The sequence below is a fragment of the Pan troglodytes genome, chromosome 3 (genome assembly GCF_028858775.2).
Source record: "Pan troglodytes isolate AG18354 chromosome 3, NHGRI_mPanTro3-v2.0_pri, whole genome shotgun sequence".
NCBI lineage: Eukaryota > Metazoa > Chordata > Mammalia > Primates > Hominidae > Pan > Pan troglodytes.
In genome coordinates this window covers 28,757,298-28,785,272 of record NC_072401.2, presented here as the reverse complement: position 1 = coordinate 28,785,272, position 27,975 = coordinate 28,757,298, and the positions used below count along the sequence as shown (strand labels likewise).

The following is a 27,975-nucleotide window of genomic DNA, read 5'->3' as shown; positions in this document are numbered from 1 at the left end:
GTAGCCCTGACAAAAGAAAAACAATGCAACAAAATAAACACAAGACAAAAAAAAAAAAAAAGCATAGAATAACTTCAGTCTGATACAGTAGGAAGAAAAAGTAAAAACCTTTTTTTCTGGTAAACTTTTCTAACAATACTACATGACAATATAATTCAATTAAATTATATAATTTCTTATCTGAATAATAATTTGTACCATTTAATTGATAGACATGTCTAAACTTGGGAAGTAATTAATTTTGCTATTAGTGTTTTTTTAAGATATTGAGGAAAAGAGATTTTTAAATCTTTGAATTTGTACAAAAATGCATTATTCCAGCTGTCAGATAATTTCACCCCCAAATTGGTGAGCTCCAGGCTACTGTTATAGAATGTGCATTGTCACGTCCTCTGAAGCATTTTGTTCATGCCTTAATCAGTATTTATAACCTTGCTGTGTGACAACACTTGAAGTGATCATACTATTATATTACATGAAACCTGTCCCAGAGCTCAAACTTAAGATAAGGCACAATAAAAAATATAATAGGTGAGAATTAGTCTATTCAAAAAAGAAATGCAAAAGAGACACTTGGGGACAAATGAGATAAAGGGAGAATTATAAAGCATGCAGACTTTAGATATCTGCTATGAGAAACCTGCCTGCCTGCCCCAAATTTTTCAGGAGAATTTCAAATCCTACTGCTCTTTTTCAGGTAGATGACCCACAACCAATTTTATTTTGAATCTGAGCCCCTCATATTCTCTTCCCACACCCAACCCAACATCTTCCTCCAGTGGTTTACACTGTCTCTGTAGACGGCAACTAAGCCTCCAATTGCTCAGGACCAAAATTTTAGAACCATCCATGAGCCTCTCCCTCTCTGGTACTTCACATTTCTTTTCACCCCTTGCAAATTCTTTCAGCTCTACCTTAAAAATATATTAACATATATGCAGAACCTAAACACTCTTCATGATCTCCCTCCTACCACCCAGGTCTGAGACACCATCGCGAGTTATTGGGAACTAGGGGAGGGGGGTAGCCTCTCAACTAGTCTCATTTCTTTCCCTTTGGCCCTAAACTCTCCTTTCTCCATGTCCCCCGCTTCAGACTGTACTCAACACAGTAGTAAAAATGATTGTGTGATAGCCTGAGTCAGATATGTCACTCCACAACAGAAAGAGCCAATGGCTCCCCACCCTAGTCTGAGTGAAAACCAGTCTTAAAGATGAACTGTGAGATTTGAACTCCACCCTCCAGACCTGCAGTGTCACTATCTCAAGGAAAACCATTTCTTTGTCTGTTGCTATCATTTATTCTTCTCCAGGCACACTGATCACTTGTATGCTACTCATCATTCCTTCTTTCTGGAATGCTTCCCCAATATCTGTGTGGGTCACTGCCTCTGCCACTTCCAGCCTTTGCTTGGATGTCACCGTCTCCTTGATTTATCCTCCGACCACTGTAGTTAACATTTTAACCCTGCTTCTAACCTAGTCCTCCCAACCCTCATTCTTGATTCATTTTTTTTTTCTATCTTAAGCATTCCATTAAACATAAACATTGATTTCATATTTTTCATGAAGATTCCAGGTAATGTTTAGTAGGAATTATTGCTAAAAGTCAGTCCTTTGGGCAAATAACCTCTTTCTTCCTCTTCAGCTCTTATTCTTTGACCAAGTGCTTTACATACTGTATAATTTACTTGTTACTTCATTTTTATATCTTCTTTTTCTAGAACTTAAGTTTCATGAGAGGAGGATTTTTGCTTCTTTTATTAGCATCCATATGGTGAACATTTAGAGGTGTACTTGGAGCCTAATATTACTCAATAAATAAGTTGTTGAATATACTTTCAATGAATAATAATGGCTTTCATTTATCCCTTCCCTTTAGTATTTAGTAGGCTTATAGATGCCAGGTTTTGTAGAATGAAAGGGAAATGTAAAGGATTTCTATAGATCACAACATGTCTTTCTTCCTTCTCTATCCCCAAACCCCATGATATGAGGATTTTTAACTATTGAGGTTCATTTTTGTAGTTTATATACTTAGCATAGGCCCTTGACTAATGGGGCTTTTAATAAATATTTGGATATGGATGAATGAGTCATAAATATAATTTCTGTAAAATGAATAGCTTGGCTTAGAAGTGTTCCTCAATCTTGGTGCTATTGTCATTTTAAGGCACATTCTGGGTTACACGCTAGATGCCAGTAGTACTCATCACAACCCTTCGATAGTGACAACCAAAAATGTCTTCAGGTATTGCCAAATGTATCCTGGCAGCAAAATCACTCCAGAAAGGAACTTCTGCTCTAGAAGATTCTAACATTTTATAAAATGAAGCTATGAACTTCTCATCTACTACCCTAATGGATGATCCAGGCTTCTTATTCTCTCTCTTGCTTTCCTGATTTCAGCCACCAAAGATTTGCTGTCATCCACACAGAAGAATAAAAAGATGAAATATCAGTGAGTTGATCTATGTTGCTCTGATTCAAAGTTAATGATACAGTCTTCATGTTTCTGTGCTTTTTCCTGTTTTATCATCTCTGCCATCAACTCACTATTAAAGATTTTGTTTTCTTATTGTATGTGCAAAGGTAATATATAGACTACCAATACAATGAGGTGAATAGGTTTGCAGGTTGAAATATTGAACCGTTTTATGTATGCAAAAGCCAGTGAAAATAAACACTTAAGCTTTTTCTGACATTATCTGGTTCTCAAGAGACTCTTGACAAATGGAATTGCTAAGAAAACACAGCAAGAGTATCAAATATTTGGTGTTTATATCGTATCTTCAAATTGGTGAAATAAAATTTAGTACAATGTCTCTGTCAGGATATGTTATATCCATTGAATAGAATATTGCATGTAGATAAAAAAAACTCTTTTCATCAACTGCTATGTTTTTATTTTACAATGTTCCAAACAATTAGCAAAAAACTGAAACTACTTCATCAGTGAAGTTCAGGCTCTGGAGAACATCAATCAAGTGACTCTGCCAACAATTCAATGTAGTGTTTCTCTATTATTTCACAGGGAAATTGGAATGTTGCTGAAACACTTTAGCTAAGTACATTCTGGCAATGGAAAACATAGCACAACTCTCAAGTCAATCATCAACGTGATTGACATACAAAGCAGGAAGATTTCTACCCTCATGCCCCCTCTTTACCTTATTTCTCTCTTTCTACTACCCATACCATAAGCAGAGCAATCCCTAGTCAAAACTGTAAAATAAATCAACGTGGGGGGTGACTAATGCTGTTTTCATTTGTAATTTGGCCTCTACATCCATCAGGATAGATGAGCAACTCCCACAGACTTAGAAGTTTGAAACAACAAAAGCTTGTTTATCTCATGCTAAATATCTTGAGTCAGCAGGAGAGTCTGACTTGGAGACCTAAAGTGATGGGATCCTCACTATCTGGAACATTGGTAAAAGGAACAGAGTATGCTAAATTGTGGGTTAATACTTAAAGGCTCACATTTCGTTGGCCAAATCATATCACATAATTGCGTCTCACTTAAAGAGGAGTAAGGTTGAGTAATCCTGCCATGTGCTTACCCCATCAGAAACAGGTGAAATAGCAATAATGACCATCTCAGGCCTCCTTTATTTTTCAGAAATGTTCTGCTTTATTGTCATAACTCTGGTCATTTAAATCGCTCATATGTGATCTTTTTTTTCTACAACCAAAATCCCTATAATGATAGAAAAAAATGCAACTGATTGTATAATTTCAAAGAGGAAGAGCTTTGCTTGTTCCTAGCACAGATATGTTTTAGTCATCTTTGTATCCTCAATACCGAGGACAATATCTAAAATGAAAGTTGGAGGCACTCCATAATACTTGTTAAAAAATGAATAGTTTTTTTAAAGTAGTGAATTAACACGACCTCTGAACTTTCATACAAAAACAATAATGAAATAATTACTTTCAATTCAAATAGAAAGTGAAAAGTACACAGAGTAAAAATAATATGTCAGTGTTGGAAATGGGTTTATGACATCGGTAAGAATCCACACCAAGGCAATGATCACTCAGCAAGGCTAATTTACTTTCTGCAGAAAGGGTACAACTCACCAACAGTCTCACCACGAGAGCACGCCAAACAAAGGAGACAGGGACATTTATAACTTACATAACCTGATGCAATCGCCCTATGGCAGTGTCCTATTTCCATTGGTCAGAATGGGACCTCACATTCTAAGCTTGACCCAATTGGTTAACAGCTTGGAAATTTCCCAAATAGGCAAAAGAGAAAGAGGACAAAGCAAAGAGGAAGCTAGTCATGAGATGGCCAGGAGGGTTTCCAAATAAGGAATGGCATGCACTGTGGTCAGGGGCTTGTTTAGTCCTGTCCAGGTATGCCAGGGGAAGTTAGAGCAGCTGCATTAGAACATATAGATATAGATATACATAGAGCAAGGAAATGACAAGCTCTTTATGGTTTCAAGAAACTTTGAAGAAGAACTTCTCTATTCCTCACAGTCAGATAACTTTCTATTGTTATTGATTTTATCCTAATTGTATTGAAATTTTGATGTTCCCATAATCCTGCTTCCAGCCTTTTTCTCTTAGTATACATGCTAACCCCTGGTAATAAGGTAGAATCATGAGAGCAGAAACAACATTTACATTTTGTTTTTCTACTATAATGAAGCCAAAATCTTAATCAGGACTCATCACACAGTAGATAATACATTGAATGAATCTCCACCATTAAGGCTGAAGATATTCTCCATAAGATTATAATCCCCAATTCTTACATCCAGTCCAAATCTCTCTCTTAATCTTCAACTGTGTGTGTGTGTGAGTGTGTATATAAACATATACATATTCTTTATATGCTATGGGTATCTCAAACTACACAAGTCCAAACTGGATGCATTAACTCTACTTCCTTCCAAACTTGATCTTCTAGCCCACTATTCTATGAAAAATACTATCAGTTACCTAAATCAGAAATCTGAGTATTATTTTTGACTATTTCCTCACTCTTACAATCCATAGCCAGCCAATCAGTAAGTATGGTCAAATCTACCTCTTCCCTGTCTTTTAAATATTACTTTATTTTCTCCAAATTCCTTGACAATGACCTGCATTAAGCCACTATTACTTCTTATGGAATTAATGGAACATTCTTTTGACTTTCCTCTAGCCCGTTTGTAATTTTTCCTCCAAGCGATACATGAAAATCTGATTCTACCATTTTCCTGTTTAAAGTCATACAAGAGGATATTTTTGTCTCCAGTAAAAAATATCTAACACAAAATATATTTTTGTTTAATATTTTTAAATAATAATTATTTTTTCTCCGTTTTCCTTTTTAGCCTTATCTCTAAACATCAGCAGATATGACACCAGATTAAAACATTAGTATTTAACAATGGGGATTATATAAATCTTTGATAGTTTGAGTGATATTAAAAAAAGAACTTTTAGCAAACACACACACACGCGCGCACACACACACACATACACACACATACATATATATATTTCTAAAATCACTTTACTTCTCCCTAAAGAAAAAAAATGCTAGGATAGGTGGATATCTGAAAATCCACAGAAAAAAAAAAAAAAAAAAACTGATGGATTCCATCTCCTTAGCTGAGTGTGCCACTGATGTTCTTAGATGTTAGATATGGAGCTTGGATATTTGTCCATTTCTAAAATACTATGAATTTTATAGAACAGTCTTTGAGACACAGGGAATATATTATTATTATTTCTACATTGCAAATTGGGAAAATGAATTTTCAGTGAATTAATTGATTTGCCAAAGGTCGGTCAATTATTTTGTGACAGAGCAAAGATGAGTCTTCAGTTTTCTCACCCTTTTTTCTACTCCAGTGTTTATCTGGGATATATGAAAGTGGGGATAGGGACTACCAATCTCTGCATCCTAGAAGATTAAATCTAGATCTAAAGGAAAAGGAGAATTAAGTAGACTAAAATGAAAATCATGGTGATAATTTGACTTTAAAGGATGCCTTGCTTTTTCTGTGCCATATCATTTCCGCTAATAAACTATCATTTCAGTGTTTATAGTAACCTAGAATATTAGCAATACACTTGCAAAACAAATGGTGAATAGTTAAGTAAGATGTTAAGATAAAATAAACATGATTATAATACTGTCATTTACTACCTGTGCCTATGTACATTAACTCAATTCATTTTAATAATAATTTTACTTACCTATTGCCTACATATTTTCTTCTGACAGCACAAGTCTCCAAATTATGAGTGAGTTAGCACAATCTTAGATAATTTAGAGAAGACTGCATTGCTGTCACAGTGAATACTAAGTAACTTCTGTATTCTGCTACTGAGTTTTGATAATATTTGTAAAGTCTGTTACTTATAAAATCTGTAGCTGTGTTGCATTATACTAAATTATTTATTTTTTAATCAGGAAATATTCTTTGGGATTATTTGTTTTTCCTTGAAATTTTATACTTTTTTATGATCCTCACCAAAACTAATCTCTAGCTAATCACTTTCTCACTCCTTTCAAAAGCAAATTTTGAATGTTTTGTTTAGCAAGTAGATTTCGCTAGAGTTTAGAACAAAACACAGTAATTAAATGTTTTTTTGTTTTTTTTTTTTAACTTTGGAATGTGCATCTAACAACATGCTCTACAGTTCAGTCCTAAATCAATCACTGGAGTTTCTAATTTCTCCTCCTACTTTTTAATATCCTAGTGGCTCTAGAACATCTCAAGCATGAACTGTGTGCTAAGAGGCAAAAGATCTAATAAATATATTACTGTAGCATATTTAAGAGTTTTAGCTGTAGTTTTTTAAAAATTATATTTCCCTCTAAATAAAAGTAGCACTATAACAGGAGGAGTTTTAAGTGATCTTCAGGCATTTTCCCCCATTTTTTCTTTGTGAGACTACCACAAACATTTGGTTGCCAATTTAAGTGAGTACCATAATTTGACAATATATTTTAAACTGACAATGGAACTCACAAAGCACCACTTGCTTACTTACATGGCTGAAATCACTTTATTTCTCTGCATTCAAATATTTTCTCTGGAAAATGCAAGAAATAATATTGACCTTACTCAATGCTAACTAATAAAAGTGATCACCAAGCTCTTAATAGATGCAAAGTACTATGCAAATGTAAGTGCTCAATGAGGCAATGAGTCTCGTGGAATATTTTTCTGCTCTGTTAAAATGCTTGAATGTTCCATCTTCATAAAATCAGTTCACAATACTACTAAAGATGTTTCATTAATAAAATCATTGAAAAGTGCATCGATTTTTTCAATTAAAAGGTGGGATACTTCTTTAATGTAAAGTTAGAGTATTTGAGGAGCATTTGTACCAGAAGTCTGCTTAGAAATGCATGTCAATGAGTGATCAGTAAAACATTCAGCAGGTTGTTTGAGCCAAAGGCCAAATTACTTTTTAAAAATAGTGCTTTGTTTCTATAATGTGAAGCTGGTATTTCTAATTACCAAATCACCTACTGTTATTAGTAGAAAATATTTGGGATACGTACACATCACCTAATGCTCCCTGGAAAATCTATTTACATGGTTAGGGCTAGTAAAAACAAGGGATTCTGAATGATCTGATCATGCAATCAGATTTAATTGCTCTCTGTTGGTGCAAACCAATTTAGGATAAACTGGGAATTCATAAATAAAAATTAATATAACATTGCCAGTTTGGGTGACTAAGGTAGACCAAGTCCTTCACAAAGGCACCACTATGAGATATTTATCATGATAACAATTTTGGAGATGAGAAAATAGAGACTTAATGTTACTTCCTCAGAGTCATATTTCTCTAAGGGAGTTACTAAAATTTCATTCTATATCTATATAATTTGAAAGCTTCTGTTCTTTTTTTCCTACTATAGCACGAATAAAGTATCCAAACATTTGGACTTCGTCATCATCTATTACTTTCAAATGGCAGCAAATTCCCATAAGGAATGGATTTGTAAATATTAGTTGTCAAATTTTAAGGATAAACTGAAAATTGGTTAGGTCAAGGATTCATATATAAAACTTTAGTTCAACTCATATTCATGGAGCATCTATTTTATGCAAGACACAGTGCTTAATGCTGGAGAGAGATAAATAAAATATTAACTAACAGATACATTACTTTTGCACAAGACCTCACTCTAAGCATTTTACTTCTTAATAATTTAATCCTGACAACAATTCTATGTGCTAGATATAATTACCACATTTCATATATAAAATAATGAGGTTGGGGAGGGTTTTATATTTTACTTTCAAGAAATTGGATCTCCCTGTTGTGGAACCTGAATGTCAGAAATTTGTAAAACAGGAGGGCGGGCTGGAAATTCAGGTCAGCGTTGATGGTACAGTCGGGAGTCTGAAATCTGCAGGCTGGAAATTAGGCAAGGTTTATATGTTACAGTCTTTGAGTAGAATTACTTCGATTACTTCAAAAGTTAAATTCTTGAAGTAGAATTACTACTTCTCCAAGAAAGAGGAAACCTCCAACTGACTGGATGACATTCATCCACATTATGAAAAATAATCTGCTTTACTCAGTTTACTGATTTAAATGTTAATCACATCTAAAAAAAGAAAAACACCTTCACAGCAGCATCTAGATTGGTATTTAACCAAACATGGGTACCATAGCCTAGCCAAGTTGACACATATTAACCAGCATATCTTCATTTTATAAATGAAGAAATAGAGATAGAATAAGTATTTTTCACAAAATCAGCCAGCTACTAAATGGAAGAGCCACGATTCGAAGCCTGGTACTTTTTTTTGAAGTTTGAATGCTTAACTACAACTCCAATATGATTCAGTCCTTCTACCTTCTGTTTGCCTTCCAATCTAGAGGAAAGGTAGTTAAGGATGCCATTTTCAGTTTCCATGTTTTCATGTTATGCTTGGGAAGATGGTGATGATGCACTGCTCTTATCTAGTTGTATCAGATATTTTAATTATGAATGTTTTTAAAACTTCCTATAAGTAAAGGTGATCAAAAGAAACAGTAGGTAATCACTGTTATACAAAAATACATGAAGAGTTTGGAGTAGTTGGCCAAGTTGCATCTTTTTTCAATTCTGAAAGCTTAAGTGTCTGTGTCATAAACTTGCTAGTGCATTCCTCACATCTAGCAAGCCCAGAAGAGAAAGGGCACACAAAAGTCTGCAGTCACAACAAGCACAATTCTCCCTCGTTGACAATTAATTCCCTTAATACAGCCACTATCTATTGTGGCTTCGTGTATTTGCTGGGTTATTTTGTTTTGTTTTGTTTTGTTTTGGATTTTGAGATCCAAAGGTATCTCAATTAAATAATAATTTCAACTTGTCAAGTAATTAACAGAAATCTTACTATACATTTTAGTACATTAAGTTATTGCATGTTAATTGCTTAGAATAGTTGCTGAAAAATGTTTGTTGTAAGTATTATTATCATATAACTGACTGATATTACCCATCAATTTTTTAATTCATATAAATATCAATACATACTGACTGTTGAATTTTAGTTGTATTTTTTTGTTTGCTAGTTGCTATGTTACCCAAAAAGAACTCAAAACTAAGTCCTGGCTACCAATAAAAATCTAACCTCAAAGCAGTACTCTATATTTCTGCAAATATTATTTTATAATTTATTTTCTATATATAGAAAGAAAACTAAGTGTAAAACTTTTCCCAAAAACTATTTTGAAAAAAGAAATTGTGAGTTGCAGAATAGAGACACTGATAAGAACTTTTGTGATGCCTCTGAGTATTGTTGAATTTTAGTCAAAGGACTTAGCTCCAATCCTCTCTGTAAAGATGAGACTTTTGTTTACAATTTACTTGCAAGTCTTATTTCTGGATCCCAGTTTAATAAAGTACAAATGAAGCCTCTTGGACTTCATTCGTTTATCTCGTATCTATTAATGTTCTTTTTTTTTTTTTTTTTTTCTTTTTTCGAGATGGAGTCTTGCTCTGTCGCCCAGGCTGGAGTGCAGTGGCACGATCTTGGCTCACTGCAAGCTCCGCCTCCCGGGTTCACGCCATTCTCCTGCCTTAGCCTCCCGAGTAGCTGGGACTACAGGCTCCCGCCACCAAGCCGGGCTAATTTTTTGTATTTTTAGTAGAGATGGGGTTTCACCGTATTAGCCAAGATGGTCTCGATCTCCTGACCTGGTGATCCGCCGGCCTCAGCCTCCCAAAGTGCTGGGATTACAGGCGTGAGCCACAGCGCCCGGCCTATTAATGCTCTTTGACTCCAGATTTATCAAAGGGAAAGGGAAAATTTACTTCAATTTTACTCAGAAATTACATTTAATTCATTCCCTGCTAAAACTAATTGCTTATATCCCATCTATTAATTTTCAATGTCCTAAGTGATAATCCTGTGAACATGTAAGCTATATATAACCTCTACGAAGACACCTTTTTCTCTTTTAGTAGACACTGGCTGATTTATATTATATACATTGTCTATCAGATAACTTCACTTTATGCACAAATCTCTGGAACTTCTTATCTTTATGAACCTAGAGGAGACTGCATCAATGTCTTCTTTTACAAATGCTGTGGAATGGAGAAGACAGTGAATTCTAGTTCAAAGGAAGAAGGTGAAAGCAGGAGAAAATGATTGAGCCAAGGAGACATTGAGAACTTGGTCTGTCACAAGAGATCCCAGCAAGAATCAACAATGAGTTTGCTTCAAATCTAGATTCTCAGTCTTCATCTTTATTAATTCAAATGTAGTAAATCTAATGAAGGGGACCCTGAATTCTGAATTTTTAACTAGCTCCAAAGGTGAGTCATGAACTACCTTTGAAACAGACTGGTCGGTATAACACAGGTTGTTTCCAAATTCTTCCCTTTGCTCCATGGGCTTTTGGTTTATTTCACCCAAAGAGACTACAAATATTCAGTGCATTTCTCCTCTGTCACTTCTATTTATTTCATGTATGCCTCTGTCACTTCTATTTATTTCATGTATGTCTGCTTTTGACATTTATATTAGTCTTTCCTCACACTGCTATAAAGAACTTCCCTAAGACTGAGTAATTTATAAAGGAAAGAGGTTTAATTGGCTCACAGTTTCATATGGCTGAGGAGGCCTCAGAAAACTTACAATCGTGGTAGAAGGGGAAGCAGTGACGTTTTACATGGTGGCAGGTGAGAGAGAAGGTCGAAGGAGGAACTTCCAAATACTCATAAAACCATCAGATCTCGTGAGAACTCACTCACTATCAGGAGAACAGCATGGAGGAACCCACCCTCATGATCCAGTCGCCCCCTCCCTTGACACATGGGAATTACAAATCAAGATGAGGTTGGGTGGGGACACAGAGCCAAACCATATCAAGATTATTTATTAGGTTCTTTGACATAAATATCCTATCTTTTCTTATTTTCATTTTCATTTTAGTTCTTCCAGAGTTGGTTTTACACAAAAATGAGTTCTAACCTATACTCTCGCTTCTACCAACTCAGCTGTAATGTCACAGTCAGAATTCTGACAGCTTTCCCATGTTCTTCCAAGCATGCCCTTCCTTAGAGACCTTTTTTGTCCTGGCTCCATTGTGACTTCACACTCTTAGGCAACTGATATTTATTATAAGTCGGAGACCATCAGTAAAAAACAGATGAAGAAAAATACGGGTCAACTCCAAGGTCTGGTTATATATATCATGTTATTTGGTGGTTGATGATCCTCTTTCCCATAAATCTGTAAAGATAATGTGCATCACATGTAACTACATAGATAGAATCTCAGACATTTCCATCCCGCAAGGCTGCACATTTGCCCCTTCACCTGAGACAGTAGGGCTTTTAGAGTCCTAGCATCCATTCATTCAACTTAGATGACATTTCCTTTGTCGTTTGAGTTAATGGATGTACAATAACCTTATGGAAGTGTGAAAGGACGTCAAAAGGCACTCCAGCTTTGCCGCTATTTCTAGTGCTTTCAGAAGATGACATGACTGATGAATCAAACCTAAATGAAGCCATAGGCATTGTCGGTTACAAATATGCAGGGCACACACTACTGCTAGTTCTCCGGTCAGGACCACAGTACATTTCCTTAGACAGTAATTTAAAGTTAACTTCAAAAATTTCTCCTGGCACAACAAAACAGGGTTAATATTACCATAAAATTGCAATCTAAAATTACTATTGTTTTGGACTGCCTAGAATATTTATTAGTAACACTCAGTGTTTGGAGAGTAGATAACTATATGTATAAATTTCTCAGGGATCTCTGAGATTCTCAAGGTCAGCCTTTATATTTGATTTACATAAATAAGTACAGAGGCTTTAGAGTAGAGAATATAACAGGATTTGACATCACACAATCATCTTCAAATGAAGGCTATAGCATTACATCTCAGTTTGAGATAATATACAGAAAATAATGCCTATCTAATAAGATAATTTTTAGAATTATGTTACTATCATAGATAATATAAAATAATTGTACTGCAATTAGCATATATTACATTGTCAGAAAAACTTTAAGTGCCTAGTAAATAAACAAAAAAATAGAAAAAAATTAACCAGGAAAAATGCAAGTTAAACAATTCTATAATCAAGAATTTAATTAAGAAATAAAATTTTATTCTTAGAAATTTGAAATATATATATTTCTAAACTATGAATATCAAAGGCCCACAAATTTTTAGCAAAATGAGTTTACTCCTAGCTCTGAAAATTAGTATTAGCATTTTGGAAATAATATAAATCCAGATATTTTTGACATGATAGACATAAAAATTACTGTAAAGAAACTTTATACTAGTACATATATGAAATGTCTTTTTAAATAAAAGAAAATATAAAATAAACTATCTCATTTTAGTAGTATAGGTAGAAAAAGTATTATATATGGATAGAAGGTAAACATGCATAAATTAAAAATTATAATTATATGAAATATGAAAATACATTTATTTGAATGGAAAATGCCTGGAAAGCAGAAAATAAAAACTATAAAATCACTATGCTGACAACTACTTAAATAGCTATAAGATGGCATCTAGGTAAAAGATAAGTGATTAAAAGGTTTTTTTCTTGTAAACCAGGATTTTTTTACTTTTATATATTTTTTAAGTGTTTGCAATGCTCATAGTATGGAGAAATAGGAAACTGTACAATTTGCCACTACTTTCTTCATGCCTTTGATATGTCACTTAACTTATCTGAATTTCAGCTCATGCATTTATAAATTAGAGATAATTAATCTTATATTATGGATTACTTGGTATCATATGAGTAAATTTCCTGGACCACAGCCTGCAACATCATGGGTAATCAAAATATATTAGTTTGCATGAATTCCTCTTTTATCCCCACAAATCTAAAATGTAAAGGGGATGAACCGTATTATCTCAAAATTATCTTCCCATCCATAGTTAACCATTCCAAGACAACATATTTTACAATATTTAGCATGTGAGATATTTTGAAATGAGGCATTCATATTTCTGTAAGATATTTGTATCAAAAAAGTCCTGACATTGTATTTCCATGGGACTGTGAGATTTTCTTCATGAAAGTCCTTAAAGTAAAACTAAATGAAAAGCCAACTCTAATATGAAGAAACACTGGTGATTTAAATAATTATTCATAATATATACCATCTTTCTAGAATGACCTTAGGAAAATTAAATCACTAAACAACAAAGAAAAATGCAATAGAAAAAGACTAGTGGAGTCAACCAAGTAATTTATTTATTCATTTAAACAATTTTTTAAAGTAAATCATCATGCTAATGAGAGAATCAAAACATTTCCCAATTCAAAAGTTATGTTCTACTTTTGCATTTTTCAATACATAGATTTCTGTTTTCTGAATATTTTTTCACTCCCATTTCCTCAAAATGTGTTCTTCATCCATGCACTGGTCAGGAAAAAGTCACTTTAATGGGTAAAGGTAAAAGCTGTTCTAAGAGAAGCAGTTCTCCCAACTCTGGCCACCTTGCTGGCTGATAACTTTTTGGAGCATTCATATGTGACATTACACATATCTCTGAAAAAAGAACATAATTCTCATTATCTATCACTTTTGAATAATAGAATGTTAGTCTCACACTTTTATTTTGGTTCTTGTAGGCTGTAAAAGGCCTAGAGAGTGTCCATTCAAATCAAATTTTGACTATTTTTCTCAACACTTATTTCTCTTCTCAGCCTAAGGAGGCCAAATATTCTATCACTTAATGAATTTGAAGATGGCTTAAGGGTTGCCATGGCCTGTTTGTACCATATTTTTCTTTATATAAATTTTGTTGCAATATATGTGAATACAAGTCCAAAAATGGTCAGTGCTTCTGAAGTTTAATCTAGATTGTACCATGGGAGGTCTTTGGAGGAGAGTATCTTCATATGCCTCTCACTGCTCATCTATACAAAAAGGTATATATTAATAACTTAATTGCAGGTTGGTTTAATAAATTATGCATCTCATTTCTGTTTTCACATTTTAGAACATGATAATCCTCTCAGAATCCTCATGTGTTAGTTTCCTGGAACTGCTATAACAGAGTACCACAAATGGAGTGGCTTAAAACAACATAAATGTATTCTGTCCTGAAGGCTGGAAGTGAGAAATCAAGGTGTCAGCAGGGATAGTTCCTTCTGAGGGTTCCGAGGTGGACTCTGTTTCACGCCACTCTTCAAGCTTGTGGTGATGGCTGACAATCTTTGGCATTCCTAGGTTTGTAGATGCAACCCTCCAACCTCTGCCTCCATCTTCACATGGCATTGTCACCATGCCTTTTCCCATTATCCCTCATAAAGATGCTAGCCACACTGATATAGGAGCCCACCCTACTCCATTCATCTTACCTTTTCTAATCTGAAATGATGTAATTTCCAAATAAGGTCATCTTATGAGCTACCGGGGTTAGTACTTTGACATGTACTTTGGGAAGATACAATTCACTGATAATACCCCATTAAGAAATCTCCCTAAATGACTCCTCTGATGAGTTGAACTAGCTGAGCTGTCTTCCCACTCCACCCTCAAACCACATAGAGGTTTACCAGCCACCTGCCTGCCATTCTGAAGACTAGACAATTACACTTTTGTTTGTATTGCTTTGTGGCATTTGTTACAAAGAGACTACTTTAAAACTATTGAGTGAACAAGTTATTCTAATAGACCTATGCCACACATCGTACCCTCATATATTGATTTTATTTCCCATGTGGCCAAAGATGCTGCATATGAAAAAAGAGAGAGGCTCCTAAACTTATATGAGACCATCCATCACAAATCAGACTGACATCTTCTCACACAAGTGAGGGAAGCTATGGTGCTTTAATCCCTGACTAATCCTCTTACTTTAAAAATCACCTGTAGTCATCCATTAACCAATATTTTAAGAGAAACAAGCTAGAGGAGACAGCTCTATCAATAGGAAAGGGACTACTTTTAAAAGTGACCTTGCTTATTGAATACTCAGCGTTATAAAGGAGTAGCATTTTATACACACACACAGCCTGGAAAATGCTGTGCAGAGAAGAAAGCTCTAGAGAACGATAACATGTCTGTTAGCAGATATGAAACTTGTTAAAATGTGACCTAGACCAACCTGCCGTCAAATCAGTGGAACAAAATCCTCTGTGAGCCAACAGAAAGCATCGTGCCAACATTGAACAAGACATCACCTAGTTGCATGTTTCTGTGTATATTCTTTGTGATCCATGCTTAGAATTCTGTACATTTACAAATTCTCTGGTGAGAAACTTGCAATTTGATTAAAAACCTTAAATCTAGAATTTTAATAAAAAACATATTGGATCTCCCTTAGCAAAAGATTATATTAAAAGAGGAACATTTTGAGAGTAAGTTAATACAGAATCTCATCTAGTTTCAAAATCAGATCATTTGACCAACTTAATATTTCAAATTTACTAATCTTTTGCTAATTAAAAGTACATTGTATTTGTGTCTGTTAACATATTTATATAAATTCTTCATCAATCTGTTGTCTATGCTCTGAAAGTTTCATTCTATCTAAATACTACTTGATTGACCTATTTGTAATCAGGCTGATGTGGAATAAATGCCTTTTCATATTTGCAATGAATCTAAGTATCACTATATTCCAGCTATGAGGTGTATGTAATATAGATAATAGAGTATATACTTCTTGCAAAGTTACATGTATTTGCTATACCATCAAATCAGTTTAGCCATTTTGGAACCAAGCTACCTAGAGAGGTATTATTATTATATAGATATGTGTGTGTTTGTGTGTGTGTGTGTGTGTGTGTATTACTTAGCTGGTAGGATTTACTCACCTCGAGAAGGGCAGCTGTACATTATTTTGTTGTTATTGTTGAAATTTCAGGGAAGAATGTTTCTCCTTCAAACTTCAAAACTGTTTTAAAACTATTACTGTCAACCACTGGTTCTCACAAATTTTGTTCTCAAGATCTCTATATATGCATTAAAATTACTAAGGACTCCAGAGAACTTTTGTTTGTAGGTGTTGTATTTACTGATATTTATTGGGTTAGAAATTAAAACTCATTTAAGAATGTTTAAATTTTAAATTGATTTTAAATTTAAATATATACATTTACTGACTATTTACAAATATCAATAAACACATTATATGCTAATGTAAATAATACATATGTTATAAAGTAATAACTATATTTTCGAAAACAAAGTGAGAATAGTGCCACTGTTCTATGTTTTTTAAAATATCTTTAACTTTTAGATTAATAGTATACAGCTGGATTCTCATATCCGCATTTGCATACAATGTGGAATGAAATGTTGTTTTACTTGAAATACATAAAAAAATGAAGGCTCACATAGATAAGTATTTTGAAATTGGATATTTTGACAACATTTTTAGGTAATTTTGGATATTCTTTATAATATGCTACCAAAACTATCCTGTAATGGTTTATTCAAATTACTTGCAATGTGGAAACTGAAATCATATTTGGAAGAAACAATTGTTAGAGGTAATAGTTTTAAAACACTTTTGAAGTTTGAAGGACAAACATTTTTACCAGCGACAATACACTTCTCATACTATGCGATGTTGGTTTATCTTGAAGTTAAAATGGGTATTTTTTCCCAAGCATGAATTGGTAACATCATTCATTTGTCACTGGCTTATGTTGATTTTCCAAAGGAAGGCATATTTTTTATAATGTAACAATTATTAATATCACCAGTGACCTCAGGAAAAAATCTTTTTTTTTTTTTTTTTTTTGAGACGGAGTTTCACTCTTGTTGTCCAGGCTGGAGTGCAATGGCACAATCTCAGCTTACTGCAACCTCTGCCTCCTAGGTTCAAGTGATTCTCCTGACTCAGCCTTCCGAGTAGGTGGGATTACAGACTCATGCCACCATGCCCGGCTAATTTATTTTTTGTATTTTTAGTAGAGATGGGTTTTCACCATGTTGGCCAGGCTGGTCTCAAATTTCTTACCTCAGGTGATCCACTTGCCTCAGCAGGTTACAAGCGTGAGCCACCGCGCCAGGCCAAAAAATCTTTCAAGTAGTAAACTATCAAGTTCAAACTAGAAAAATACAAGTTTTTCTAAAATTTTAATTCTTGCTTTAAATCTATAATTTTATCATTGGTAATAAATAGTATCGATTGTTTTCCTTAAAAAGAAAGTGACAGGCTCACTTTGTTCATCTATAAGATGCCAAATACCCAAACCAAAATAATCAATTTTTTTGGTCAGTTTTGTTTTCCACAAAAATATTACTCCTGAAGAGAGGGGCTAGTGTAGCTTTCAATTCAATTACATAGTAATTTTCATGGAATAAACCATGTACTTTGGTCAGCAGCAGAAATGCTTTATGTGTAATTCTCATTTTATCACACAGAATACCTTAAGGGTTGAGGTCTTATAAAATAATAACTTTTACTGTTTAATAATGAAAATTGTTAAGTGTAACTGGTATCAGTGGGTATGTGTGTGTGTGTATCTGCAAGGATGTGTTTCCGCAAGAACATGGCAATAAAGAATATAGTGACTACGAGAATACTTAATGCCAGCACTTTAATTTATGCTAAGGCACCAGAAGTCTTACCTGCTAATTGCATTTGCATCATCAGGTCAAATTACATTGATAAAGACAAACAGTATCTTAGGGCTATAATAAAAATAGTTTTGATGTCACCTTGCATACCCTCTGAAAGTGCCTCAGGAGCACTTGGAAGTTAATGGACTATACTTTCAGAATCAATGCATAGAAAGGTAACCCTTAGAGGAAGTATCAGTGGAACCCATAACTCCTGATTGTATTTATATATTTAAAATAGTAAACTATGCTTCCCATTCAATCAAAATTGCTCTTTCTAAATTATATTTCTGGTTTAAACATCTTACGTTTTTCTTGCTGCTTCAGATGCCTTTAACTGCATCATTTTTCTTCTGTTTAACATTTTTCAAATTGTAATACAAAAAGGCACCAGTTAAACATTTTTTTCCTGGAAATTCTATGATATAGGACACTTAGAAAGCTTTTAGTTGACAAGACTCAGTTATGTATACTCTTCTTTGCCCCTTATACTAATCACTGTGTGCTGATAACAATGTGAAGCTTCGGCTTTTCTCTTTTGGCCATGCGAAGTACAGAAGTTCTCACTGTGATTTTAACCGGTTACATAGGAGATGAGGCAGAATTTTTTTTGACATTCTGAACATCTATCAAAAAATGTATCATCATATTATAACCTGAACTGTCAGGCTATTATATTAATTCCTTTGAAAGATTTCAATTTAGCTAAAGTTTCAAGTAGTGATAATCTTGGTTCTTAATGGATATTATTCTAGTAGCATATCCAGACATACACAAAAAAAATCACTTTCTCTTCAAGTGTTAAATATATTTGAAGATAACTTCAGAAAACCATTATGAGATGATGATGATCTTAGATTATAGTCACAAAAAGTCTTTATTTCTAAAACATCAGGATATAGGTACATGTATTTGCTTTTATATGTATGTGTATTATACACGTAAATATAAACACACAGGTATACACACAAAAGTGACTGTGTGTGTGTATGCATAGATATAAAATCATTATATGTATATATAAAAACATTCTCTTTTGCTAGCCTATCTTTTTCCATCACTGGAGAGTCTGCTTTAATTTTACATAAACTCTTGTCTGGAATCAAGTAATTTAAGTAATTAACAATTTATTTAATCAGTCTTAGTTATAGGAAACATCACTCTAATTTAAATTCATATTTATTGGTTACTAAAATTTTAATTTTAATAGCTCTATTAGACAAAAATTGATTGTAATCTCCTTCAAATTTTAATAGTCATTCATTCAGATATTTGTATCAAGAAACAGTTATTGAGACTTGAGATAAAGCAGTAATGAAGAGAGATGTGGCTCCTTTCCTTCATAGATCTTCCATTTTATTAGAGGAGGAGGCAGGATATTATAATTAAGTAAACAAATTAATAATCAAGATAATTCCCAAGATTGTTAAGTGTCCTAAAGAAAATCAAACTAAAGGTTGGAATAGAGAGTTGATTGGTTCTGGGAGGTTCCAATTTAAGTAGTCAAAGGAGGCAACTCTTCTATGTTACACTCAAACTGAATTATGAGAAGCTAGGTGTGTAGAAATCAAACAGAAGAGAAATGAAGACGACAATTCTCTTCAATTGAAGAGAATTGAAGAGAAGAGGTCTGAGATGTTAGAACAGAGAAGTGGTCATTCCATATGGCAACATGAAGATTATTTTTGCTGTTCATATAAGATGAATAAATGAAGTGGAAGAGCCCACATTCCTCTTACTCAGGGTTAAGTGAAGGACTGAGTCACAAAGCCTGAAAGAATGTAGAGATTTTCTTCAAGTTCACATGTGAATCAGAGTAGAGAAATATGGAGCTAGCTGACAAATGATGTAGCATCAATGGAGAAGAAGTTAAAAATGATTATACTAGGTCCCTTAAATGTGCCCATGGCCTAATTCCCTGTGAATATATTACTTAGATGGCAAAAGGAACTTTGCAGATGTAATTAGTTAAGGATCTTTGGATGGGGAGTTTATCCTGGATTATGCCTGTGAGTCCAGTATAATTCCAAGGATCCTTATCAGAGGAAAGCAGGAGAATCAGAGTCAAAGAAGAGAATGTGCTGATGAAAACAAACTGGAGAGATATGGCCATGAACCAAGAATTGTGGGCAGCCACTATAAGCCGGAAAAAGTAGGGAAGCAGATTCTTCCCTAAAGCCTCCAGGTTTTATTTGGATATTATTTGATTTGATTTGATTTATTTTATTATTATTTGAAAGTCTCGGTTAAAATGCATTTATTTTTCTCAAGACATATACACAAACTCATGTACTGAGAATGAGGGGTAAAGGGGATGAAAAGATAATTGAAGAGAAAAGAGTACATATAAGCTAATCCTTTTTCATAGGAAAGGTAGCATACTAGGTGGAAGTAGTAGATTTCTCTTTCCCAAGGAGAAAAGACTAAAGACTAGTCACATTTAGTATAGCATTAAGGTATCAATAAATCTGCAATTTCCAATGTAATCTATGTCAGTTTATTGAATTCAACAAACAATTGTCTAACATATAATATAAGCTGGGAACTATGGTAAATCTTCAAGATTAATGCCATAATCACTGCTTGCAGAGTTTCATAGTTGTTGGTCAAGATGTCAAGTTCAAGATGTCAAATCCAAAGGTAGCTTCAAATAGAATATATGAATCTTGTGTCTTGCTAACATTCAAGAGGAGAAAGAACCTAACCATAGTTTGCTAAACTACAGGACAAGTACAATTTTCCAGAAGAGATTAACGTGTCATTTGGGGCTTGAAGGACAAGGATAACAGGAGGATAAGAAGGCCTAGGATAAGAGGTTTCTATGTAAATGTCATTTTTTAAATGCTGTTTTAATGTTTATATTATGGGATGTAAGAACTATCAATCCTATAAATTGTACTTATTATTTAGTTATTACAAAACGTTATAATGTAGTGTTTTTCCAGGTCTTAGAGAGATAATTTGCTTCTTGATTTCTATAATTTACCTATGGAAGCCAAAGTTCTCCTAAACTTCTTTCCAAGAAAAAAAAATTGCAGCTCTTTCTTTCATGTACTCATTTCCAGCTAACTTACTGAATGTTCACTTTGTTCCACCAGGATAAAGAGAAAAATATAAGAAAATTTAAGAGGCCAGTTTTAATTCATTTTGTTTATAGTTTATCCCTTTGATTTGTAACATTTTCTAATCGATGAAAAGGAACCCTACTTCATAATGAAATTGCCTGAGGTCAAAAATTCAAAACCAAAATATTCACAATAAAGCACACAGAGATGTAGCAATTAAAATGGCATAGCAATAAAATATCACATTGTGATACCTTCTTTTAAAGTAAAAACACCACACATTATACTGCATCATTAATTTTACATGAAAAGATTCATAAATTCTTTCTCTTTGCTCTCTGCCCACATTCAAACTTCTGCACATTAGAAAATAGTAATTTGTGCTTGACTGGATATAATTCATTCAGTAGCAATTTCTTTTGGTGCTATTGTTGTATGTGTTTTTTCTTACTTTATTGTTATTTTTAATTAGAAAATGAATACATATTTCTTAGAATCCAAAGAATACAGACATTTATAAAGGAAGGGTGAATAGTCTTACCTTTCCCTCTCTTTTCCTCTCTCAACCTTGAGATGTGCTAAAGCAGTGTTGGCAATTTGGTATTTCTGCTTTCAAACTTTACTTTTTAAAAAATCCTTGTGCAAATATACATCCAATGTTTTATTTTCTGTTCTCTCATTTTTATATTTTACAAAACAAAATCATCCACTGTGGCATAACATGTTATAGACATGTGTCGAGGTCAATAAATAAATAACAAACTAATTTATTTAGCTACTGCATTTTTTACTACTTCATTTATTTAATAATTTTTTACTACTTCATTTATTTAATAATTCCATATTATTTGGCATTTAAATTGTTTTCCGTTATATAACTTGCTTCAATAAATATCCTTGTGCAAATACATACCTGTGTACAAATCTGGCAGTTTCTTGGGATTTGTTGTTGATGTGTGTGTGTAAGTGTGTGTGTGTGTGTGTGTGTGTGTGTGTGTGTGTTTTAGCAAAGTTTACTTTTAATAGATAATAGCATCTTGTTTTTCCGGAAGGTTGTTCTAATATACACTTCCATCAGCAATGTATAAGTGATTAAAAGCAACAACTATGTCAATCTTTAAAATACTTGCTGATACAATACATTAAATACGGTTTTTTTTTACTGTTTTTATTTTAATTTCCCTCACCACCAGTAATGCTGAAGAGTTGTCTAATATAATTTGATGGACATCTTCTTTTTCTTTTTTGTAAAGTATCAATTTATAAACTGTTTTCGTTTTTATTGGGATTTTTATATTTTTCATAAGTTTTCAAACTTTCTTCGTGTTTGTAAGTTTAACCCTTGACTTATTATGTATATTTTCAAGTTTATGTAGTGTACAAATATTTTCATTTTACGCAATTATACATGACTATTTTATCTTAAGGTTTCCTAAGATTAAGTTTGACAACTAGAGAACATGTCAATATTTTTCCTTTTTTAATTTGTTAATTATTGCAGCACTTATTATAAAAAATTTAGTACCTTGAAGTTTAAAAAGAATACAATGATTATTCTTATGGAGAATATCTAGATTCAATAACTGTTAACATTTTCATACATTTTCTTTGTTTACCTATCTAAGATTTTATTTGTGGAACCATTTGAAAGTTACAGAAATCTTAACATTTTACCCCAAAATACCTTCCATGCATCTCCAACAAATAAGGACATTTTTCAGTAGTTCATTCAATTAGTTGCTCCATTTGACCCAGAAAATCAGCTATAATTCTCCAATACCATCTACTATCAATCCATATTCAATTATACTTTTATTCTCAAAAGTTATAATTTTTTTTTCTAAACCAGAACCCAACTGTCAGTAATGCTAAACTTGCTCACTTTTTAAAGAAAATGACCACCAGATCTTTTTAAGAAAAAGACTCACTTACTTTTCCCACATTTTTTCCCCTTTGCAATTCTCAGGTAATCTATGCAGAGGTTCTTTGGAACTTTACAAATGTCTGTTCTGCAGCCCTTCAATAATTGGTTTTAGCATTCATTTCTATCTGACTCACACATACACACACATACACACAGATGCATACAAACACCCACATATTAAGGAATCATGAATTTTTAATCTTCTCCAATTACAGAAATGATATTAATAATAACAAAATACTAATTCAGGTGTGTCAGACTTAGCCTATGGGAGTCCCTTTACGCTTGACTTCTTTGTTCTTTAGCATGTTCTCATGATATTTTGACTACTTGCTTTGCTTTCTGTTATAAGATGTCCCAACATTACTTAATGCTTTCTTTTTCTGGTCCAGGAAGTGGCCATTTCTCCAAAGAGCCTGGTTCCAGTGATTCTTAGCAGTTAATATATTCTTCCTTCTGATTCACTGTCACTATCTTATTTTTGTGGCCGCTTTTTTTCCCCCCTCGCCTCCACTTACCTAAGGGAAATCTCCTATTTCCAAGTGTTTCTCTTTATTCCAGAAGTGGAGCTTTTGCAACACAACCACCACTAGCCCATGTACTTTTCAAGCCCCATTATTTCCAATCTTCAGGAGCAGGAGCCCGACCCATTGTTGGTGTAGCCACCAGAGTTAACATGGTCTCAGAAGGCCCACTTACACGTAAAAGTACTTGTTTAGAAATCACTGTCACCAAATTATGTGTAGTTATGGGTTATGGGTGATTGTTCCTTACCTTCTTGTCAATCTGCATTTTCTGGTTTTGTTCATTTACTTGTTTGTTTACTTGTTTGGATAATGTTAGAGATAGTCCACTTTATGTGGATACTTTATGTTACAGGAAGTAACTGTATTTATATATCTATATCAATATCATTTATATCTATATCAAGATATATTGCTGGTTGCCAATATCCATCTGTTTCTATATTGTATCTCTTTACACCAGTCTAATGGCAAGCTCTGCCAATAGTTACAGGGTAATCTATTTTAATATGTGCTACTCAAGTCCCTCTTCCATCACCTTCTTTTTTCCCAACTTACTTGAAAATTAATATGAACTATTTTTGCCACATGAATTATTAAATTAGCTTATCCAGTTTCAAAAAGTAATTCCTATTGGAAATAAATGTCATGCATAGATATATTTGTGAAAGCTGAAGTTTTCTGATAAGTTTTATACTCTAAAGGAAGGTACATCTCTTTCAGAATGTTTTATGTCTTTCAGTTATTCACTATAATTTATGCAAGTAACCTACTTTGAATTTACCTTTACATGCTTATTGATATTGGTGCTCAGAAAATAGTACCCCAGAATGAAGGCCTCAGAAGCAGTCTCAGAAGCAGTTTTCTCCGATCTGCTCCTGCCTTCCTATCTCTTAGCCCATTCTTCCCCAAGGCTAGCAATAGATCCCTCTTCCCCAAGGCAGGTCATAGAAACCACAACCATTTTTCCCCAGTGGTAACCATAAAACCTAAAATGATTATTCTAACTTTCCCTCCATCTTTCTGTGTAAAAACTGACTGTAAATAAATTATCCGACTACCTCGTTTGACTCTAAGTCATAAGACCCCTTTTCCAGAGAGTGCCTGCCTCATGTCCAGAAGAAAAAAATGCATGCTCAAAAAGGACAAGAAGAATCTAGACCACAGCCTTGCTGAGTTTTGCCTCTTAGTTTATTAGCATTAGATTATAACCTTTTTGTTCAATCATGTTTCTACAAGGCTGTCCACACTTTGTTGAACTTAAGGATAAAAATGGACTATTTCCTCTTTTTCTTTGGGTCTTCATTTTGAAGGTTCCCACATATACATGTTAAAAACATTTGTTTGCCTTTTCTCCAATTAGTCTGCCTTTTGTTAGTTGATTTTCAAACAAACCTTCAAAGGGCCCCCCACAGTTGTTTGGATATAACAAATGGACTATCTTCCTCATTTCTATTTATAAACAGGTAAAGTATAATAACAGAAAACTTCATTTTTGTTTGTCTACTATAAAATTAACAAATTATCTTTTATTAAGATTTGTGTAAATAACTTGGGTTTTCTTATTATGCAATTACAATTTATTCTATACAAACCTATAATTTATTTTAGACCTCTATTTTCCTGTCTTTATTTAAGTAATAGTAGTAAGAGAATATTTAGATTCTGTTTCTAAAAACTGCAACAGTTTCAATATTTAATATACGTGACTTTCATTCTTATGTTAACTGCACACATTCAATTGATACCTCTATTCCCATTTCACTAAACTTTGTATTATTTTTGATTTACTAAAATGTGTAAAATTCATCTCTACACTACATTGTTATAATTACATTGATTTTTTTCTACCTTATAAATATAATAACGTATTTGATTTATTTCCTAATGACAAAGCATTATTTTGTTTCTTGAATGAAATACTTGGTGTTTGGGTATTATTATTATTGAATATACTGATTTTATTTTTTGTGCTAATATTATATTTAGATTTTTTCAGCTATAATTATAAATCAAATTATTAGGCTTTTGTTTTGTGGTATTTTATTAAGGTTATGCTGGTTTTTACTTCAGTTTAGTAGCTTTCTGTAATTTTCTGTGGTCTTTACAAAAGAAATGGCAGAGAAATTATCTCACTGAACATTCAGTAGCAAAGTCATCCTAAATAGGACATTTTAAAACGTGTATTTTTATAAATTTTTTGTATTATTGATCTTCTGAGGTTTTCTACCTCTTCTTGAGTTTCTCTAAAATTTTATATTGTCTTAATATTATATATATAACGTGATATTCTGTATTGTTTCCTTATTATTTTACCTATTTTTTTGTGTTTGTTGTTGTTTTTGTTTTTAAACAAGCTGACAAATGATTCATATTGTTTATTTACTTTTGCAGTAATGTTTTAAACTTTCAGTGCGAAAGTCTTGCAACTCCTTGGTTAAATTTATTCCTATTTTTTTGATGTTGTTGAAAATTAAATAAATTTTTAAAATTTCCTTTTCAGGTTTTTCTTTGCTAGTATATAGGAAAAAACCCTGATTTTTTGTGTAGAACTGGTACCCTGAAACTTTTCTGAATTCATTTGTTAGCTTTAAGATGTTTTAAATGATTTTTTAGGAAATAAAGTCATGTCATCTGGGAATAAAAATAATTGTATCATTTCCCTTCAATTTGGATGCCTTTTATTTCCTTTTCTTGCCTAATTGTTCTGGCCAGAACTTCCAATACAATGTTGAATAGAAGTTGCAAAAACAGGTACTCTTCTCTTTTTCTCATTTTATGGGGAAATATTTCAATTCTTCACTATTGTGTATCATGATAGCTATGGGTTTCATATCAATGATCTTTATTATGTTGGAGAAGTTCGCTTTTATTTCTAGTTTACTGAGTTCATAAGAGAGTATTGAATTTTGCCAAATTATTTTTCTAGATCAATTGAGATTCTCATTTTTAATGTAATTGTTGTGGTGTATCACATTGATTGATTCTAATGTCGAACCACCCTCACTTTCTTGAAATAAACTCCACTTGGTTATAATGTATAGTGCATTTGCTATCTTACTGGATATGGCTGTTAGTATTCTGTAGAGAAGTTTTGAATCTATAGTTCTGAGGGATATTGGTCTTTAGTTTGCTCTTCTCATAGTGCCTTTGTTTGGCTTAGTATCAGGGTAATGCTGGCCTCATAGAACAAGTTTGGAAATGTTCTCTCTCTTCTAATTGTTGAAAGAGCTTAAGAAAGATTGATGTTGATTTATTTTTACATGTTTGGAAGAATTTACCAATGAACCCATGTGGTCCTGCACCTTTTTTTCTCGGGTGGTTTTTAAATCTGTATTCAGTATCTTTTCTTTTTTCATGGGTCTGTTCATATTTATTTTTCTTCCTGAGTCAGTTTTTGTATTTATTCTATACCTGTACTGTTCCATATACATTTTAGAATAGGCTTATCTGTGTCTTCACAAAACTGGACTGATATTTTGTTGGAATTGCATTAAAACTATACATCAATTTGGGAAGAATTACTATCTTTTCTATGTTGAATCATATATGTTATAATTTGTCTACTTTTTTTTGTTCCCATTTCCCATTTAGAAACTTCAATTAAACATATATGAAAATACATTACATTATTTCTCACCTTGCTGAATTTTTTTTTCAGTCTTTTTTCTCTCTATGTGTTTTTGGATACTGTCCATTATATTTTTCAGTTCAATAATCTTTACTTTTACAGTGTGTGATCTCCTGTTTATCCCATCCAAGTATCGTCATTTTGTAAATCTCGACCATGATTTCCTTCTCTAGAAGTTCAATTTGTTTTGTAATATCTTCCAAATCTCTAATTAATATATTTAATCTTCTTTTTTCTTAAATGCAGAGATTATAGTTATATACCTTTTAGCGAAGCCTATCATATGACTAATTTCTGGGTGTATATGTATACACTCTAATTTCTCCTAATTATGGTATAAATTTTTCTGGATTTGTATGCTTGGCAATTATTGTTGGATTATGGACACTCTGAATTTTACTATGTTGGAAGAAAGATGTTTTTGTAGTACTATAAATTTCTTGGCCTTTGCTCTGCAGTGCAGTTAATTTACTTAAAAATGTTTGATCGTTTGAGACTTGCTTTTAAACTTTGTTAGATATGACCAGAGTAGCCGATCTGTTCTGATCTGACGCTATTCCCTATAAATTCTAGCTACTTTGCCTTCCTTAAATATCTATCTCCAAATCCTCAGATCAAATAGACTGTCAGAAACTTCTCTTTAATTGGTAAATTGAGGCAATTTTAAGGATTATTTAATTTCACCTTCTTGCCTAAGTGATCACTCTTCTACGTGATCCAATGTCTTAAAACCATTTGTATATTTTGTCTTAAGTATTAATAGCTTCAGGCAGGAGTAATTTGGGTACCCATTA

At 33.1% G+C, this 27,975-nt stretch overlaps 1 long non-coding RNA gene across 4 annotated transcripts in view; it reads left to right on the top strand.

Moving 5' to 3' along the window:
• The window catches only part of LOC104006012 (uncharacterized), an 85,343-nt gene that overhangs the window by 54,886 nt on the left and 2,482 nt on the right, over positions 1 to 27,975 (top strand). Inside the window, exons 3-4 of one of the 4 annotated variants that reach the window (XR_010156513.1) lie at positions 10,522 to 10,785; positions 14,460 to 16,061. The exons of 2 other annotated variants lie outside the window; for them this stretch is intronic. This is a non-coding gene — a long non-coding RNA (uncharacterized LOC104006012). Of the gene's footprint in view, positions 1 to 2,408; positions 2,461 to 10,521; positions 10,786 to 14,459; positions 16,062 to 27,975 lie in introns of those variants that run through there. One more of the 4 variants, XR_010156514.1, reaches the window with a different exon arrangement.